This window comes from Heterocephalus glaber, unplaced genomic scaffold (assembly GCF_053883595.1).
Source record: "Heterocephalus glaber isolate CG9 unplaced genomic scaffold, H.glaber_assembly_v1.0 deba00001532, whole genome shotgun sequence".
Classification (NCBI taxonomy): Eukaryota; Metazoa; Chordata; class Mammalia; order Rodentia; family Bathyergidae; genus Heterocephalus; species Heterocephalus glaber.
Window position 1 is genome coordinate 21,369,302 of NW_028258330.1, and position 21,956 is coordinate 21,391,257.

Genomic DNA, 21,956 nt, shown 5'->3' on the forward strand with positions numbered 1-21,956 from the left:
TTTTTCCTACATTCTTTCTCTCCTGTCCTCTTCTTCAGTTTCCTGAAGCTTGAGTGATCATCTTTTTCCCTCCAGCTTTGCTTCTACTGTATTTCTCTTCAGTTATCTCTCTGTTTTGTCCCCTATCCCTTTTAAATTTTCTCACCACAGGGTAAAATCACTCTACCAAGGGGAAACTCATTGCATGTAAGTTCCTGGTTTATCTTAGATGTTATTTTATAACTATAGATCTTGTTCCTATGGTTAAAGTTACCAAATTAGCAATTACTACAGTTTGTCAGTTTCTAGGCTATGCTTGATGATATTGTTATTGCTATTTGTACTACTTTAGCCAGGATCCGATATCTGTTGTAACCATTTGTTCACCCTTGTATGACAAGAGTGTGATTACATGGAGTCATAATCATCACCATCATCCAGTACCAAAGGACTGGGACTTGAGCCAAATAGACACCAACTTCTCATCCCTAATAGATTGGGAAAGTAGGATCTTGGGTCAGACACAAAGACCAAGAGCCAGCTATATTTAAAAGACACCTCTGAGGAACAGACATTTACTAGGGAAGCCTTGATACTAGTGATAGAGCTACCTAACATAAGAAACTTACAAGAATCAACACAGAAAACAAATTAAAATAAAAAAAATAGAAAATCACATGATGCAGAAGCAAAATGCAACCCCTGCAGCCCACCCAGGACAAACCTAAGGGACAATGAGATAGAAGAAATCAGAAACCAACCACTGGAATTTTCTGAAATGATAGTAGCAAAAGTAAATAGATGAATGAGGCTACAGAGAAAATCAGAGAAGAAATAATCTCTCAGGTAATAAAAAGAGATGATGATCATAATGAAGGATCTGCTCAGCAAATCTAGAGTAGACATAGATAGAAAAAGAGAGGAGCTTAGGAAAATGATGGAAACCATGAATTCCCAACACAGGTAAGAAATGGAATTCATGATACAGATTCAAACATATATCCAGAAAATTAAAAATTTCATTGAAAGTCTGCAAAGCCAAATGAATGAAACTGAAGACAGAATATCAGACCTAGAAGACAGGACTGTGGTTAGTGATCACAAAAAGAAAGATCTCTTCCCCCCCCCCATTAACTTTATTGGTACATTTTAGGTATAAAATACAGTTACATTCATCATTGGGATCTTGTACCATTACATGAGTATCTTGGTTCTTACTTTTTTCCCCCTTCCCTTGCCCTCCCTTCCCTATTTGCAAAGACATTGTTTCCATTTTTTTCCTCTTCTCATATTTTTTCCTTTCCCTTCTTTCCCTTCCCCTACCCCTCCCAAATCCCTTGCTCTTTTAGCCCTTTTCTTCCTGTTACACAGTATCAGTTATACATTTTTTAAATTACAGTATTAAGATCTAGGAGACATTACTACAGATTTCACAGAATTTAAAAGGATATAGAAAGCATATTACAAAAATCTTTTTTGAAATAAATTTGACAACTTCTAATAAGTAACTTGGAAGACAAAACGAAACTAACTCTGGAGGAAATATAAAATTTGAATAGCATCTATTAAAGAAAGTATATTCCTAGCTTGAAAACCTACCTATATGACAACAGCAGGCTCATAAACATTTTAACTGATAAATTATATCAAACAATTCAAGCAGGAAAAAGAAGGAACACTTCTCCCCTCATTTTAGGAACTCAACATTGTGCTAATCCTAAAACTGGATAAAGATAACAGAAGAAAAAAGTATGAACATAGATAGAAATTTGTTTAACAAAACAAACTATTAGAAGTCAGATCTGGTCCTAGGGCAGAGAAGCTCAGCCAGTCCCAGCACCTGGAAGGAAGCTCCCCTGCCACCACCCCAGGCTCCTAGGGCAGAGAAGGTGAGCTGGTCCCAGCACCCAGAAGGAAGCTCCCTGCTTCCATCCCAGGTTCCTAGGGCAGAGATGCTCAGCTGGTCTCAGCACCTGTAAGGAAGCTCCCCCTGCTATCCCAAGCTCCTAGGGCAGAGAAGCTGAGCCCATCCCAGAACCTGGAAGGAAGCTCCCCTGCTGCCATCCCAAACTCCTAGGGCAGAGAAGGTGAGCCAGTCCCAGCACCCAGAAGGAAGCTCCCCCACCTCCATCCCAAGCTCCTAGGACAGAGAAGCTGAGCCCATCCCAGAACCCAGAAGGAAGCTCCCCCACTGCCATCCCAAGCTCCTAGGGCAGAGAAGGTGAACCAGTCCCAGCACCTGGAAGGAAGCTCCCCCACCTCCATCCCAAGCTCCTAGGACAGAGAAGCTGAGCTCATCCCAGAACCCAGAAGGAAGCTCCCCGACTGCCATCCCAAGCTCCTAGGGCAGAGAAGCTGAGCCGTGCAGGCACCAGAAGCACACCCCCCACCACGTGGAAATAAGAAGACACATAAACAAGCCTCGAAAACAGACTTCCAGATCACCTACAGCAACTCCAAAGGGAAACGAGGTGGAACAATCTGATACTCAACCACCTGGACTCTGAACTGGCAACAAAAGAGGATCTGGGAAAAATGAAATCAGAAATAATTACTCAGATAACAGCAAAGATTTTGCTCATGGTGCAAGACATGATTAATAAATCTAGAGAGGACACAGATAAAAAAATAGAGGATCTGAGGAACATGATGGAATCCCAACATAGGAAACAAATGGAATCCATAAAACAGATACAAACAGATTTCCAAGAGATTAAAAACTCCATTGAAAGTCTGCACAGCAGAATGAACCAATGTGAGGATAGAATTTCAGATATAGAAGAAAAGATTGAAATTAGTGAGGAGGAAAAGAAAAATTGCTTTAAAATTGTAAGGGGACACGAGAAATCAATCCAGCAGCTGCTAGACGATGCAAAGAAGAATAACATAAGACTGATTGGAGTCAATGAAGAAAGAGGAGAGAGTGCAGATGACATAAAAAATCTGTTCACAGAAGTGATGGCAGAAAACTTCCCAAGGAGGGGAAAAGAACTTGACATACAGATAAGTGAGGCATATAGGACTCCAGCTAGGCTTGATCAAAAAGAATCTACACATAGCCATATAATAGTTAGGATTCCAGAAATCCAACAGAAGAACAAAATTCTACCAGCAGTGAGAGAAAAGAAACAAATCACATACAAAGGAAAGCCCATCAGAATCACATCAGACTTCTCAATGCAAACCCTCAAGGCAAGAAGAGCTTGGAGTGATGTATTTCAAGCCCTAAAGGAAAACAGCCTCCAACCCAGATTGATGGACCCTGCAAAACTATCTTTCAAAATTGATAGAGAAATAAGATATTTTCATGACAAAGAGCACCTCAGGAACTTCATGAATACCAAACTGGCACTCCAAAAAATTTTAGACAATACCCTAGGAAAAGACAATGAGGATCACAACCCCAGGAAAACCAGCAGAATGAATCCATTGGGCATGACTAGAAATTAAACACAAAGGGAGAGAATCCAACAAAAAGAAAAAGTCATGACAAGGCTTTTAAAACTTTTAACTTCATCTCCCTAATGAGTGTATAATTCAATCTTATTATTGCACTGATTGGTATTTTTCTGATTCTAGAGTTGCACATCATTCCTTGGGCTATACTGGCTATTTATCATCTTCTTATGTCTACATTTTAATTGGGTTGTCTATTAATGAGCTCTAAGAATTCTTTCTATATTCTGCTCATAGGTTATATGCATTGGAAATATGGTCTGTTTAAGGACTACTTTTCATTTTAATGATGTCATTTAAAGTTCTAAATTTTGATGGAATCTCATTTATCAATTTTTTTCTTTTATACATCATGTCTTTTGTATCCTAGGTAGTTCTTGCCTACCCTGAATTCATAAATATTTTCCCTTATAATTTCTTCTTAAAGTTTTATACTTTTAGGCTTTCTTATTTAGGTTCATAGATCCCTTCAAGATATTTTCATGAATGGGAAAAAGTGTTGAGGTTAATTTTTTATATACAGATACCAGGTGTTCTAGTGCCGTTTGCTGAAAACACTACCTCTTCCTTGGCTCTTGAATTGAGTTTATATTCTATAAAATGCTAATGTTAAATAATCTTCCAAAACTCAGTGGACCATATATGTGTGATTCTATTTCTAGATCCTCTGTTTTATTCCAATGATCTATATGTCTTTCCTTACACCAACACTGCCTTGATTACTGTAGCTTTAGAAGAAGTCTTAAAATTGGGTGCTTAACATCTTCCAACACTGTTTTTGTTTTTGTTTTTGGCTTTTCTGGGTCCTTTGTACTCCTACATAACTTTTCAGTTTCAATATTCAGTTCTTCATTTATAGCAAGTATACACAGACCTGAATTTGTATATATACCTTGTGTTTTCTAATCCTGCTAAATTCAACTACAAGTTCTAGGGGCTCCTAGAGATTTCTTAGTATTTACTCTGTAGATGATCATTTCATCTGCAAAATCTTTATATGTAGATGAAATGATCATCTAAAGAGAAAATATTAAGAAATCTCTAGAAGGGCCAGAGATTTAGCTCAGTCATTTTGCCACCTGCTGCGCAAGCGCAAGGATGCAAGTTCTATCTCTGGTACCAAAAAAAAGTATGAAAAACTGTATGGAAATCTCTAACTTTAAGAAGAAATTATAAGGGAAAATATTTATGAATTCAGGGTAGGCAAGAACTACCTAGGATACAAAAGACATGATGTATAAAAGAAAAAAATTGATAAATGAGATTCCATCAAAATTTAGAACTTTAAATGACATCATTAAAATGAAAAGTAGTCCTTAAACAGACCATATTTCCAATGCATATAACCTATGAGCAGAATATAGAAAGAATTCTTAGAGCTCATTAATAGACAACCCAATTAAAATATAGACATAAGAAGATGATAAATAGCCAGTATAGCCCAAGGAATGATGTGCAACTCTAGAATCAGAAAAATACCAATCAGTACAATAATAAGATTGAATTATACGCTCATTAGGGAGATGAAGTTAAAAGTTTTAAAAGCCTTGTCATGACTTTTTCTTTTTGTTGGATTCTCTCCCTTTGTGTTTAATTTCTAGTCATGCCCAATGGATTCATTCTGCTGGTTTTCCTGGGGTTGTGATCCTCATTGTCTTTTCCTAGGGTATTGTCTAAAATTTTTTGGAGTGCCAGTTTGGTATTCATGAAGTTCCTGAGGTGCTCTTTGTCATGAAAGTATCTTATTTCTCTATCAATTTTGAAAGATAGTTTTGCAGGGTCCATCAATCTGGGTTGGAGGCTGTTTTCCTTTAGGGCTTGAAATACATCACTCCAAGCTCTTCTTGCCTTGAGGGTTTGCATTGAGAAGTCTGATGTGATTCTGATGGGCTTTCCTTTGTATGTGATTTGTTTCTTTTCTCTCACTGCTGGTAGAATTTTGTTCTTCTGTTGGATTTCTGGAATCCTAACTATTATATGCCTATGTGTAGATTCTTTTTGATCAAGCCTAGCTGGAGTCCTATATGCCTCACTTATCTGTATGTCAAGTTCTTTTCCCCTCCTTGGGAAGTTTTCTGCCATCACTTCTGTGAACAGATTTTTTATGTCATCTGCACTCTCTCCTCTTTCTTCATTGACTCCAATCAGTCTTATGTTATTCTTCTTTGCATCGTCTAGCAGCTGCTGGATTGATTTCTCATGTCCCCTTACAATTTTAAAGCAATTTTTCTTTTCCTCCTCACTAATTTCAATCTTTTCTTCTATATCTGAAATTCTATCCTCACATTGGTTCATTCTGCTGTGCAGACTTTCAATGGAGTTTTTAATCTCTTGGAAATCTGTTTGTATCTGTTTTATGGATTTCATTTGTTTTCTATGTTGGGATTCCATCATGTTCCTCAGATCCTCTATTTTTTTTTATCTGTGTCCTCTCTAGATTTATTTATTTTATTTATTTATTTTTGTATTAAATTCTGTTATTGGTACATTGTAGGTATACAACACAATTACATTTCTCATTGGGAATTGTACCTTTACATAATGCATCTTGGTTCTTATTTTTTCCCCTTTCCTAGCTCTCCCTTCATGCCCTCCACCCTTCCCTATTTACAAAGACTTTATTTCCATTTTTGCCATTTCTCATCATTTTTCCTTTCCCTTCTTTCCTTTCCCCTGCCCCTCACACTACCCCTACCCCTTTGGACCTTTTCTTCCTATTTTACATTATTGATTATTCATTCTAAACATTGGTACATTTTAGGTATACAATATAATGACATTCATCATTGGAAATTTGCACCTTTACATAGTCTCTCTTGGTTCTTATTTTTCACCCTTGCCCAGCCCTCCCTTCAACCCCTCCAGTCCTCCCTATTTACAAAGATTTTGTTCCTATTTTTCCATTTTCTCATATTAATTCCATTCCCTTCTATCCTTTCCCCTAGCCCTCCCCATTCCTTCCCCTTTGCCCCTTTTCTTCCTATTTCACATTACCTATTATACATTTAGTCCTTATTTACACTTTCAGTTTCTCACACCAGAGAAACTATTTGGAATTTATTCATGTGTGTCCTATTTATTTCACTTAAGAGTATCGCCTCAGTATGCATCCACTTAGCTATAAAAGTCTCTAATTTTTCATTTTTTATGGCTGAGTAGTACTCCACTTTATAAAAAAACCACATTTTCTTTATCCAGTCTCCAGTTGATGGGCATTTGGGCTGTTTCCAAGTTTTAGCTATTACAAACTGTGCTTCTATGAACATGGGTGCACATATATCACTGTGGTATGATTCTTTTAATTCTTTGGGGAAGATCCCCAGCAGTGGAATAGCGGGGTCAAATGGGACTTCCAGTCCTAGTTCTTTGAGGTATCTCCATACTGATTTCCAAGGTGGTTGCATCAGTCTACACTCCCACCAGCAGTGGAGTAGGGTTCCTCTTTCCCCACAGCCCTGCCAGCATTTGTTGTTGGTTGATTTCATGATAGCAGCTATTCTTTCTGGAGTGAAGTGGAATCTCAGTGTTGTTTTCATTTGCATCTCTCGAATGACCAGTGATGTTGAGCATTTTTTCATGGATTTATTTGCTATTTCTACTTCTTTGTGTGAGAAATGTCTGTTCATTTCAGATGCCCATTTTTAGATTGGGTCTTTAAATTTGGGAGGTCTGATCTTTTTAAGTTCTTTATATATTCTAGATAGTAGACCTTTGTCTGAGGAAGAGCAGGTGAAGATTTTTTCCCACATTGTGGGTAGGTTGTCTCTTCACACTGCTGGTGGTTTCTCTTGCTGTGCAGAAGCTTTTTAATAAGAAGAGATCCCATTTGTTGATTGTTTGTGCTAGTTCACGGGCAACTGAGGTTTTGTTCATAAAATCTTTTCCTACACCGATGTCTTCAAGGGTTCTACCTAACCTCTGTGCCAACTGGTTCAGAGTTTCTATTTTAATATTTAGATCTTTAATCCATTTTGATTTTAGTTTAGTGCATGGTGATAGATATAGGTCTAGTTTCAATCTTTGGCAAGTAGAAGCCCAATTTTTCCAGCACCATTTATTAAAGAGGCTATCTTTCCTCCAGTGAGGGTATTTGGCTCCTTTGTTGAAGATGAGATGGCTTAGTGTGTCTGGCATTGTTTCTGCATCTTCTAATCTGTTCCACTGATCCTCAAGTCTGTTTCTTTGCTAGTACCATGTTGTTTTTATCACAGTAGCTTTGTAATAGAGTTGCAGGTTGGGGACTGTGATGCCCCCTGCCATGTCTCTGTTACCTAGAATTGCTTTTGCTATTCTGGGTCTCTTCTTGCTCCAAATGAACTTTTGGATTGTTTTCTTGAGGTCTATGAAGTATTGCTTCTGGGATCTCAATTGAAATTGCATTAAATCTATATAGCAGTTTTGGAAGTATGGCCATTTTCACTATATTAATCCTTCCTACCCAGGAGCCGGGAATGTCTGTCCATTTTCTGATATCATCTTCAATCTCTCTTTTCAGAGTGCCATAGTTTTCAGAGAAGAGGTCTTTGATTTCTTTCATTAGGATGATTCCTAGGTATTTCAGTTTTTTGGATGCTATTGTGAAGGGAATTATTTGCCCTATTTCTCTCTCAGTGAGTCTGTCATTGGTGTAGAGGAATGCTATTGATTTTTGTGTGTTAACTTTGTAACCAGCTACTCTACTGAATGTGGTTATGAAGTCTAGAAGACTTTTGGTGGAGTTCTTGGGTCTTCTATGTAGAGTATCATGTCATCTGCAAATAATGACAATTTGACTTCTTCATTTCCTATCTTTATTCCTTTTTTTTCTTTCTCTTGTCGAATTGCCATGGCTAATGTTTCCAGAACTATATTGAACAAGAGTGGTGATAGTGGACATCCTTGTCTTGTTCTTGATCTTAGTGTGAAGGATTTCAGTTTTTGACCATTTAGTATGATATTGGCTGTGCGTTTTTCATAGATGGCTTCTATCAGTTTGAGGTAGAGACCATCTACTAAAATTTTGTGTAGAGTTTTTATCATAAATGCATGTTGGATTTTGTCAAATGCTTTTTCTGTGTCTATGGAGATAATCATATGGTTTTTGTCCTTGGCTCTATTGATATAGTGTATTACATTAATTGATTTTCGTATATTGAACCATCCCTGCATCCCTGGGATGAATCCCACTTGATCAGGGTGTATGATCTTCTTGATGATCTTCTGCATTCTGTTTGCCATTTTCTTATTAAGGATTTTTGCATCTATGTTCATTAGTGAGATTGACCTATAGTTCTCTTTTTCGGTTGGGTCTTTCTCTGCTTTGGGGATCAAGGTGATGCTTGCTTCCAGGAATGAATTTGGGAGCATTGCTTCCCTTTCAATTTCACTGAAGAGTTTCAACAGTAGTGGCAGCAGTTCCTCTCTAAATGTCTTGTAGAATTCAGCAGTGAAGCCATCAGGGCCCGGGCTTTTCTTAGTTGATAAGTTTTAATTACATTTTCAATTTCAATTGTTGATATTGGGTTGTTCAGAAGTTTTAGGTCTTCTTCGTTCAACTTTGGTACTTCATATGTATCTAGGAATCTGTCCATTTCTTCTCTGTTGTCCATCTTATTGGCGCATAGGTTCTGGAAGTAGGTATTGATGATCCTCTGGATTTCTGCTGGGTCTGTTGTAATTTCACCCTTTTCATTCCTAATTGCATGGATTTGGGCCTTTTCTTTCCTTTTTCTGATAAGGTTGACTAAGGGTTTGTCAATTTTGTTGATTCTTTCAAAGAACCAACTCTTGGCTTCATTGATTTTTTGTATCGTTCTCTTAGTCTCTGTAGCATTGATTTCTCCTCTGATCTTTATAATTTCCTCCCTTGTATGAGCTTTGGGGTTGTCCTGCTCTTCTTTTTCTAGAAGCTTGAGGTTCAGCATCAGGTTGTTTAATCGTTCTGTTTTCCTAATATGTGTATTCACTGCTATGAATTTCCCTCATAAGATAGCTTTCATTGTGTCCCATAGATTCTGATATGTTGTATTGTGATTGTCATTTAATTGAAGGAACTGTCTGATTTCTTCTTTAATTTCCTCTGTGACCCATTGGTTATTCAGAAGTGTGTTGTTCAATTTCCACATGTTTATGAAATGTTTTGAGTTTCTTTTGCTATGGATCTCCAATTTCATCACACTATGGTCTGATAACGTACAGGGGATAACTTCAATTGCTTTGCACTTACTTAAACATGTTCTATGTGTGAGTATGTGGTCTATTCTGGAGAACGACCCATGGGCAGCTGAGAAGAATGTGTATTCTGATTTTGTGGGGTGGAGGACTCTGTAAACATCTGTTAAGTTCATTTGTTCAAGAGTTTGATTGAGTTCTAGTATTTCATTACTTATTTTTTGTCTAGTTGACCTATCTATTTGTGACAGTGTGGTGTTGAGGTCCCCCACTACAATTGTATTAGTGCATATATGACTTTTCATGTCCATTAGTATTTGTTTTATATAGTTGGGTGCACTAGTTTTTGGTGCATAGATATTTATGATTGTCATCTCTTCCTCTTGGATTGTTCCCTTTACAAGGATGTAATGTCCTTCTTTGTCTCTCTTAATCAGTGTTGGTTTGAAATCTACTTGATCTGCCAAGAGGATAGCTACTCCTGCTTTTTTTTGCATTCCTGTCACATGGAGTATTGTTTTCCACCCTTCAACTTTCAGTCTATGAGTTTCTTTTCGAATTAAGTGTGTTTCTTGTATGCAGCATATTGTTGGATTTTGCTTCTTGACCCATTCTGCCAGTCTATTTCTTTTGATTGATGAATTGAGACCATTAACGTTGATGGTTATAACTGAAATGTATTGACTTGTCATTGCCATGACTTTTCCTTTTTGTTGGGTTCTCCCCCTTTACATTTAATTTCTTGTCATGCCAGATGGGTTCATTCTGCTTCGCTTTCTGGGGTTGTGACCCTCAATGTCTGTTCCTAGGCTATTGTGTAAAATACTTTGGAGTGCTGGTTTGGTATTCACAAAGTTCCTAAGGTGCTCTTTGTCATGAAAGTATCTTATTTCTCCATCAGTTTTGAAAGATAGTTTTGCAGGGTACATCAATCTGGGTTGGAGGCTGTTTTCTTTTAGGGCTTGGAATATGTCACTCCAAGCTCTTCTTGCCTTGATGGTTTGTTTTGAGAAGTCTGATGTGATTCTGATGGGCTTTCCTTTATATGTGATTTGTTTCTTTTCTCTCACTGCTTGTATTACTTTGTGGTTCTTTTGTGTTTCTGGAATCTTAACAATTATATGCCTATGTGTAGATTTGTTTTGATCAAAGCTATTTGGAATCCTGTATGCCTCACTTATCTGAATGTCAAGCTCTTTTCCCCTCCTTGGGAAGTTTTCTGCCATTATTTCTTTGAAGAAATTTTTTATGTCATCTCCACTCTTTCCTGTTTCTTCATTGAGCCCAATCAGTCTTATGTTATTCTTTTTTGCATCATCTAGCAGCTGCTGGATTGATTTCTCATCTTCCCTTATAATTTTGAAGCAATTTTTCTTTTCCTGGTCACTAATTGCAATCTTATCCTCTGTACCTGAAATTCTGTCCTCACATTGGCTCATTCTGCTGTGTAGACTTTCAGTGGAGTTTTTCGTGTCCTGAAAATCTATTTGCATCTGTTTTATGGATTCCATTTGTTTCTTATGTTGGGATTCCATCATGTTCCTGAGCTCCTCTCTAGATTTATTAATCATGTCTTGCACTAGGGGCACAATTTCTCCTGTTATCTGAAAAATTATTTCTGATTTCATTTTTTCCAGAACCCCTTTTGTTGCCAGTTCAGTGGGTCCAGGTGGTTGAGTATCAGAGTGTTCCATCTCATTTCCCTTTGTGGTTGCTGTAGGTGATCTGGAAGTCTGGTTTTGAGAGTTATTTACATGTTTTCTCATTTTGACTGTGGTGGGGAGCTGTTAGTGCCTGCACGGATTACCTCCTCTGAGCTTGATGAGGTGGGACAGGGGCCGGGAGCAGTGGTAGGGTTGGTGACCCAAAAGCCCTTTCCTGTGGGCTGGGAGCAGCGGGAGGGATGGTGGCCGGAAAGCCCCTTCCTCTGGTCCAGGAGCAGCGGGACAGAAGGTGACCCAAAAGCCCTTTCCTCTGGGCTGGGAGCAGCGGGAGGGATGGTGACCGGTAAGCCCCTTCCTCTGGACCAGGAGCAGTGGGACAGTGGCTCAGAAGCCCCTACCTCTGGGCCGGGAGCAGCAGGACTCAGTACCTTGGTCTAGTGGTCTGGTGTCCTCTGCATCTTTGTAGTGTGGAACCAGGTGGCTGCCTGTCTGCAGCGAGGTGATTCGGTGTCTTCCGCGTGACTCAGAACTGCGGTAGGGCGTGCACAGACCTGCCTGTCTGCAGCTGGCTGATTCGGAGTGTGTTCCGCGCAACTGGGGACCTCGGTAAGGTGTGGGCAGACCTGCCTGTCTGAAGCAAGGTGATTCAGCGTCTTCTGTGCGACTCAGGACTTCGGTAGGGTATGCACAGACCTTCCTGTCTGCAGCGGGCTGATTCGGTGTGTGTTCCGCATGACTGGGGACCTCGGTAAGTTGTCCTCTCTAGATTTATTAATCATGTCTTGCACCATGAGCAAAATCTTTGCTGTTATCTGAGTAATTATTTCTGATTTCATTTTTCCCAGATCCTCTTTTGTTGCCAGTTCAGAGAATCCTGGTGGTTGAATATCAGATTGTTCCATCTCGTTTCCCTTTGAGGTTGCTGTAGGTGATCTGGAAGTCTGTTTTTGAGGCTTGTTTATGTGTCTTCTTATTTCCACAGGGCGGGGGGTGCTTCTGGTGCCTGCACGGCTCACCTTCTCTGCCCTAGGAGTTTGGGATGGAGGTGGGGGAGCTTCCTTCTGGGTGCTGGGACTGGCTCACCTTCTCTGCCCTAGGGGATGGCAGCAGGGGAGCTTCCTTCTGGGTTCTGTGATGGGCTCAGCTTCTCTGCCCTAGGAGCTTGGGATGGAGGTGGGGGAGCTTCCTTACGGGTGCTGGTACTGGCTGAGCTTCCCTGCCCTAGGAGCCTGGGATGGAGGCCGAAAGATCTCTTAAAAATAGCAAGGGACCATGAAAAAACAATCAAACAGCTGCAAGATCATGCAAAGAACAACATAAGATTGATCAGAGTCAATGGAAAAGCAGGAGTCAGCATAAACCTTTCCTCCTTTAATTTTGTGTGTTGGTTACTTTGTCTCAGCAATGAGAAAAGTAACTAAGGTAGAATTAGGTACCAGAGAAATGGAATCGTTGCTATGACTGCACCTGACTACGTGGTTCAGGAGCCTTTAGAACTGGCTTGTGGGAAGAATTTCTAAAGGTTTGGAGATGCCAGTTGAAGAAATAGCCCTGGAATGCTTAAAACTGTATTTGATGGGAGATTCTATTTAGAGTTCTCAGAGAGTGAGATGCGGATAGAAATGCTGCCTGTAAAGATCAGTCTCAGGAGGCTTCTGCTGGGAAGAAAGACTACATGGACATTAGACTTCAAATGATGTGTGTTATGTTTTGGGAAAACCTGTGCACAGAAGTAATGGCAGAAAAATTCTCAAGCATGGAAAAAGAAGTTAACATACAGATAAGTGAGGCATATGGAGCTCCAATTAGCCATAACCAAAATAAATCTACACCAAGCCATATAATAGTCAAGATTCTAGATATTCAGCACAGAACAGAATATTAAAAGCTGTTAGAGAAAAGAAACAAATCATCTAGAAAAGAAAACCCATCACAATCAAAGCAGACTTCTCAACATAAACCCTTAAGACAAGGAAAATTTGGAGTGAAGTATTTCAAGTCCTGAACAAAAAAATAAACAACAAAAACAACCTAAAACCCAGATTGATGTACCCTGCAAAACTATCTTTCATAATCAATGGGAAAATAAGATACTTCCATGACAAAGAACAACTGAAGAAATTCATGATACCAAACCAGCGCTACAAAATATTCTGAAAGATATTTTAGAAAGAGATAACAAAGACAACAATTTCAAGAACACCAGTGGAAAGAAGCCACCAGGCCAGGCAAGCAATTAAACAGAGGAGAAAGACACGGAACCAACAGCAGGCAAATAATATTACAAGGATAAACCAATACATATCTGTTATAACTATCAATGTAAATGGTCTCAATTCACCAATCAAAAGAAACAGACTGGCACAATGGATAAGAAACAAGATCCAACAATATGCTACATACAAGAAACACGTTTAACTCAAAAAGAAACTCATAGACTGAAAGTCAAAGGATGGAAAATACTTCATGTGACAAGAACCTGGAAAAAAATCAGAGGGAGCTATTCTATTTTCAGACAAAGTGAACTGATGGAGACCACCCTGAGTGAGCTACAAATTCATAAATTGGCATTTTTTATTAAAAGTCTGAGTTTTCCTATTAGCCCACAATGGCTTGCCTGAAGAGCCAGCAGTTGGTGTATGGGAAAGGAACGTCTCCCCACACCACTGGTTACAGCAGAAGTCTCAATGATCCATGATGCTGTGACATCTTGGATGGCAAGACAACAGTGCAGCTAAGAGGAGTATGACTCATATAGAAAACTCCTATAGAGGCAAAAATTAATCCATGGGAAGAAAAAAATTTTCCATTAATCTATGAGGTGTTTTTTTCTAGAATGCCTTGTGCCCTTGTTGCTAGGACCCTTCTCACATCAGTGCTCTTCCTCCACTGTTCCCTGCACTGCACCTTACCCCTTAAAGAAGCTGTGTGTTCAATAAATAGTGGAAAGCTCCAGGAGACAGTGTCTTAGCCTGATAAGAGCATTGACCATTCTGGGCCCCCCATTTATGCATTAATATCTTGACTTATCTTTTTTAAAAACCTGCTGCCATAGCCTTGGTCAGGTGATTGGGGGTCTGATCAGCCTCCAATAGTGAACTTTAAGCCAAGTCTGACCAAAACAGGCAAAGAAGGTCACTACATAACTTTTTAAAAAACCTCCCAAGAAAAACAAATAACAATCATAAATATATATCCACCAAATCCTGGCACACCAACTTTATAAAACAAATATTAACAGACATGAAAAATCAAATAAGCACTAACACAATTGTAACTGGGGACACCAATATGCCACTATCACAGATAGACAGATCAAATAGACAAAAAAATCAACAAAGAAATATCAGAACTGAACCAAACCTGTGAACAATGGACTTAGTAGATGTCTACAGAGTGTTCCACCCTGCAACATCAGACTACATATTTTTCTCAGCTACACATGGGACATTCTCCAAAATAGACCACATACTAGCTCATAAACATGCTTAAGTAAATGCAAAAGAATTGAAATTATCCCATGTATATTATCAGACCATAGTGCAATGAAATTGGAAATCAGTGGCAACAGAAACCCCCAAAACTTCATAAATACATGGAAATTAAATAACATCCTTCTGAACAGCCAATGGATCACAGATGAAATTTTAAAATAATTAGACAGTTTCTACAATTCAATGATAATGCTGATGCAACATACTGGAACTTATGAGACATCATGAAAGCAGTTCTACAAGGGAAATTTTTAGCAGTGAATGATCACATCTGGAAAATAGAACAAGCTCAAACAAACAGCCTAATGTTGAACCTCAAGCTTCTAGAGAAAGAACAAGTCAATCCCAAAGCTCGTACAAGGGAAGAAATAATAAAGATCAGAGCAGAAATTAATGCAACCAGAACTAAGAAAACAATACAAAAAAATCAATGAATTGAAGAGTTGGTTCTTTGCAAGATTAAATAAAATTGATAAACCCTCAGCCAACTTTATCAAAAGAAGAAAAGACTCAAACCCATGCAACTAGGAATGAAAAAGGTGAAATCACAATGGACTGTGCAGAAATTCAGAAGATCATCAATACCTCCTTGGAGAACTTGTATTCTAATAAGACAGAAAACACAGAATAAATGGACAAATTCCTAGATATATATGAATTACCAAAACTGAATCAAGAAAATATAAAAATTCTAAATAACCTACCCAGTAACAGTCAATGAAATTGAAGAGGTAATTAAAAATCTACCAACAAAGAAAAGACAAGGTCCTGATGGATTCACTGATGAATTCTACAAGAAATTTAAAAAAATCTATTGATATTACTCCTTAAACTCTTTTTACCCCCTGGTACTGGGAATCAAACTCAGGACCTTGTATTTGCCAGGCAGGCGTGGCACCACTGGGATATATCCCCAGCCCATTCCTCAAACTCTTTAATGAAATTGAAAGGGAATCAATACTCCCAAAGTCATTCCTGGAAGCAAGTATTACTCTGATACAAAAACCAGAGAAGGATCCAACCAAGAAAGAGAGCTATAGGCCAATCTACTTGATAAACATAGATGCAAAAATCCTCAATATGATACTGCCAAACAGAATGCAGCAAACCAAGTAGGACTCATCTCAGGGGTACAGGGATGCTTCAAAATATGCAAATAAATAAATGTAATATACCACATCAACAGAGCCAAGGACAAAAATCACACTATCATATCAATAAATGAAGAAAAAGCATTTGAAAAGTTCAACACCCATTCATGATAAAAACCCTACAGAAAATTGGAATAGGAGGTCTTTATCTTAATCTGATAAAAGCCGTCTATGGCAAACCAACAGCCAACATTATACTAAATGGTCAAAACCTGAAAGCTTTCACTATAAAATCAGGGACAAGACAAGATTGTCCACTATCACCACTCCTATTCTATATAGTTCTGGAAACATTAGCTGGAGCAATTAGACAAGAGAAAGAAATAAAAGGAACAAAGATAAGACAGGAAAAATTAAACTGTTGTTATTTGCAGGTGAAATGATACTCTACATAGAAGATCTCAAAAACTCCACTAAAAGACTTCCAAATTTAATAACCAAATTTAGTCACATAGCTGGTTACAAATTCAACACTCAAAAAGCAATAGCATTCCTATATACAAATTTAAAAATTACTGAGAGAGAAATTAGGGAAACCATGCTTTTCATAGCACTGAAAAAAATGAAATATTTAGGAATCAATCTAACAAAGGAAGTAAAAAATGTTTACATTGAAAACTTCAGTACTCTGAAAAAGGAGATCAAAGAGGATATCAGGAAATGGAAAGATATCCCTTGCTCATTGGTAGCAAAAACCAACATAGTAAAAATGTCCATACTCCCAAGATTGTTATATGGATTCAATGCAGTCCCAATCAATAGCATACCTCACAGAACTAGAGAAAACATTCTTAAAATTCATTTGGAACCAGAATAAACCTAGAATAGCAAAAACAATTCTGAGCAACAAAAGCAAGGCAGGGGACACCACAACCCCTGACAAAATTATACTACAGATCTACTGTGATAAAAACAGCATGGTACTGGCAAAAAAACCCCAAAAAACAAAACAGAACCAAGCATCAATGGAACAGGTTAGAAGATGCGGAAACAATTCTATACACACTCAGCCACCTTATCTTTGACAAAGGGGCCAAACACTTTCACTGGAAGAAAGATAGCCTCTTTAATAAGTGGTACTGGAAAAACTGGCCTTCCGCATGCCAAAGACTAAAACTAGACCCATGTCTCTCACCATGCACTAAACTAAAATAAAAATGCATCAAAGATCTAAATATTAAAACAGAAACACTAAATCTGCTAGAAGAGAGAATGGCTGGAACTCTTGAAGACACTGGTGTAGGCAGAAACTTTATGAACAAAACCCTTATCACACAGGGAATTTTGCAAAGAATCAACAATTGGGACCTCATCTTATTGAAAAGCTTTTGTACAGCAAAAGAAATCACCGACAGAGTAAAGAGACAACCAACAGAGTGGGAAAAATTTTTGCCAGCTGTTCCTCAGACAAAAGACTGATATGTAGAATATATAAAGAACTAAAAAAACCCAACCCCCCCAAAATTGAAGACCCAATTAAAAAATGGACATCTGAGATAAATACACACTTCTCAGATGAGAAACTAGAAACAGCAAATAAATACATGAAAAAATGTTCAACATCATTGGTCATTCAAGAGATGCAAATTAAAACAATGCTGAGATACCATCTCACTCTAGAAAGAATGGCTGTTATCAAGAAATCAACCAATAACAAATGCTAGTGGAGCTCTGGGGAAAATGGAACCCCTCTCCACTGTTGGTGGAAATGTAGACTAGTCCAATCACTGTGCAAGTCAGTGTGGAAATTCTTCAAAAAATTAGGACTAGAGGTTCCATTTGACCCAGCTATCCCCCTTCTTGGTACCTTCCCAAAGTAATTAAAAACATCATACCATAGTGATACATGCACACCCATGTTCATAGCAGCACAGTTTGTAATAGCTAAATCATGGAAGACAACCCAAATGCCCATAAACTGACAAATGGATAAAGAAGATGTAGGGTTTTTTTTTAATACAATGGAGTACTACCCATAAAGAAGGATAAATTTGACACATTTATAGCTAAATGGATACACCCAGAGATAATACTTTTAAGTCAAATAAATTGGACACACATGTGTAAATATCACATTGTTTCTCTGGTGTGAGAAACTGAAAGTGTAAATATGGGTCAAAATGTATAACAGATATTGTGAAGTAGGAAGAAAATGTTCAAATGTCAAAGGGTGCAAGGGAAGGAGGACAGGGAATGGAAGGAAGAAAAAAGAAAAAATGAGAAAAGATAAAATGGAAACAAAGTTCTTATAAATTAGAAGGGGAAAAGGGGTGGAAGGGTGGAGAGGGAAATGGGAAAAAATAAGAATCAAGATATATCGTGTAGGGCTGGGGATTTAGCTCAGTGGTGCTGCTGCCTGCCTCACAAACACAAGGTTCCAAGCTAAAAAAAATCAATCCCTGTTTAAAAAAAAAGATATATCATGTACAGCTATACATTCTATACAAAGAATGCGATCATTGTGTATATCTAAATTATACCAATAAACTTAACAATTAAAAAAAATTAAATTAATTAATTTCCAAAAAAAGAAGTATCAACCAGGATTTTATACCCAGAAAAGATGTTCTTCAAAAATGAAAGTGAAATAAGGTCATTCTCTGATAAAAAAAAACTTAAATCATTGTCAGTATACTTGCTTAAAAAGAATTGCTGAAAAGTTCTTCAGACAAAAGGGACATTACGCCAGAAAAAAACCTTGGAACATTAGGAAAGAAGGAAGAAAGGAAGGGAGGGAGGGAGGAAGGAAGAAAGGAAAGGAAAGAGGGAGGGAGAGAGGGAAAAAAAAAGGTTAATTATCTAAGTGAATTTAATAGTCTATTTTCTTGAATTCTTTTAAGTGTTTGACAGTTAAGGTTATTGTATCATTGTCTGATGGAGTGTGAATGTATGAGATGTAACATATAAGAAAACTACAGTATAAAGGAGGAAGTGTAAAGAAACCTAAATGTTATAAATTTTGTACACTAGAAGTAGTGTGAAAAGTTTAGATTTCATAATCTCTAGAACAGCTATTAAAAATTGTATAAAATACACAATAAAAACAGAATAAATTAAAATAGACTTCTAAAAATGTTAAATATTTCAAAAGGTGAGAATGGAGAGAATATTTATGAAAATTAGAGTGAGCCAGTGTGGGAGACTACCCTGTTGATTGTGCCCAAAGCAGCCTGTAATGAGTTAACCCTGCAATTGGCTTATTTTAAGAAGTGAGTCCAACTGTGGTCAGAGTGGCTCTTACCCAAATTCCATTCCCAGAAATGAAACCTTCTTAACTGTAAAGACGGGTTAATCATTAACCACAACCTATATCTGATCTGTTCTGTTCCTAATGCAAGAATGCTTTGTCCCTTCTTTTACAAGCCTTACCTGCAAAAGCAACTTATTTCTAGCACAAGGCCCCTCAACCCAACCTAACAATGATTGTGTCACCAATAAATATCGGCAGTTCTAGCTGTTCAAGGTCTTTGCTGTTTACTCAGCATTGACCATCCTAGCTCCCCATTTCACTCCTTAATACTGTGCCTGAGTCTTTCTTCTCATCTTGCATCATAGCCCTGAGCAGGAGATTAGGATCCACTGCAAGGGTCTCTGGTAAGCCAGGTACAGTGGCATATGCCTGTAGTCTCAGCACTCTGGGAGACTGAGGCAGGAAGATGGCAAGTTTAAACTTAGCCTGGGAAATTTAGCAACTTAGGAAGACCCTATTTCATAAAATAAAAATAAAAAGGGTTGAGGATGTAACTTAGTACGAAGGACCCAGGTTCAGTCTCCAGTACTACCCTGCACACACATGCACAAAGAAAGAGAAAAATAAAGGGAACAAACAGTAAATAGAAATAAAATAGTAGACCTAAATCCAAACATGCCAATAACTACATTAAATGTAAGTGGTTTAAATGCATAAGTTAAAACAGAGATTGTCAGAATGGATTTTAAAATGACTTTATTAAATGCAACCTTAAACTCATTTTAAATATGATAGAGGTAGACTAAAAGTAAAAGATGTAAAAATACCAGTACATATCACACAAATGCTAGTCAAAAGACAGCTGGAATGGCAATATTAATATCAAAAAAAAGCATAATTCAGAATAAAAAAATACCATGGATATAGAAATTCTTTTTACAATAATAGAAAAGCCATTGTACCAACAAGACATAATAAGTGGCTGGGGATTTAGCTCAGTGGTTCTGGCGCCTGCCTCACAAGCGCAAGGTCCCGAGTTCAATCCCCAGTACCAAAAAAAAAAAAAAAAAGACATAATAAGTGTAGATGTGTCTGCATTGAATGGAAGAGCGTCAAAATATATGAAGCAAACACTGAAAGAAATAAACAGATCCATAATTACAGCTGGAGACACAAACACTCCCTTCTCAGTAATAAATAGAACCCAAGACCAAAAATAAGCAAAGGTGAGAACTGAACACTATCAAACAACCAGATCTGACATTTATTGACATTCACCTAACAAGAATATATTCTTTATGTGCCCATGGAACATCAGCAAGACAGATTCCACACTGAATCATAAAATAAGCCTTAATAAGTTAAAAGAATCAAAATCACTTATAGTAAGTTCTCTAAACAAAAAGAAGTTAGACAGGAAATTTATTACTGAAAAATAGGAGGAAAATTGCTCTTAGCTATTAAAAAACATAGTTCTAAATAATTCACAGATCAAGGAGGATGTTGCAAAGGCACTTAAAAATGTTTTTTAGCCAAACAAAAATGGAAATGCAGCATATCAAAGTGTGTGGTACAGCTAAAACAGTGCTTGGAGCAAAGTATGTGTCTTCATATTAGAAAAGAAGGATCACAAATCAATTATCTATATTACTTATAAAATGAGAAAGATAAGAAGAACAGAATCCCAAAGCAAGCTGAATAAAAGAAACAATAAACATAGGAGTACAGATATATGAAATTGAAAACAAAAACAAAAGCGAAAAATCAGTAAAATCAAAATGTGGTTCTTTGCAAAGACCAATACAATTTCAAGCCTCTAAAGAAACTAAAAAACAGAGAGAAGACATAAACTTAACAATGTCTGAAATGAAAGCAGGTTTATTACTGTAGACATTACAGGCCTTAAAGGATAATAAGGCAATACTTGAAACAATTCTACACTCATCAATTCTCAACTCAGCAATGTAGAAGAAATGGACTTATTTCTTGAAAGCACAAACTACTAACTCACTCAAAATGAAATAAATAACTGATGTTCTTACAACTATTTTAAACATTGGCTTCATAGCTGAAAACTTTCCAAAATATAAATCTCCACATCCAGATGGTTTTGTGGTGTAAATTCTACCAAACTTCTATGAAGAAATAATACAAAGCTACACAGTCTTTTCCAGAGAAGTAGAATAGGAGGAAATACTTTTCAAGTTATCTTATGAAGCTAGTATAACTTTGATACCAAAACCTGAAAAAGAACAGGAAAAGAAAGACCAGTATACCTCCTTATATCAAATTCACATGAAAAAACACTCAACATCATTATCCTTATGGTAATGCATATTAGAGCTATGAGATATCACTTCACACTCACTAGGCTAGTAATAATAATAAAAAAAGGACAGCGACAAGTGGTAGCAGGGAGATATAGAAACTGGAACCCTGTTACACTGCTCATAGAAATGTAAAATTGTACAGTGTTTTGGAAAACAACTCGAAGTTCCCCCCCAAAAGTTAAACTTTAGTTTATCATGTGGCCTAGCATTTCTACTTCTAGGTATATACCCAAGAAAAATGAAAATATGTATACACAAAATTTATGCACTAATGTTAATAGCAGCATTATTCATACCAGTCAAAACAGTAGAAATAACTCACATGTCGGTCCATCAACTGATGAATGGATAAAAAATGTGGTATAGCTATACAATGGAATAGTATTTGGACATAAATTTGAATATACACCAGGAGTTATCTTAGAAATACAAAACTTGAAAAAAATTTTTAAAACCATAAGTGTGTTACACCATATTAATACTCAAGAAAAAAAATCTCATGATAAAATTAATCAATGCAGAAAAAGCATTTGACAAAATTC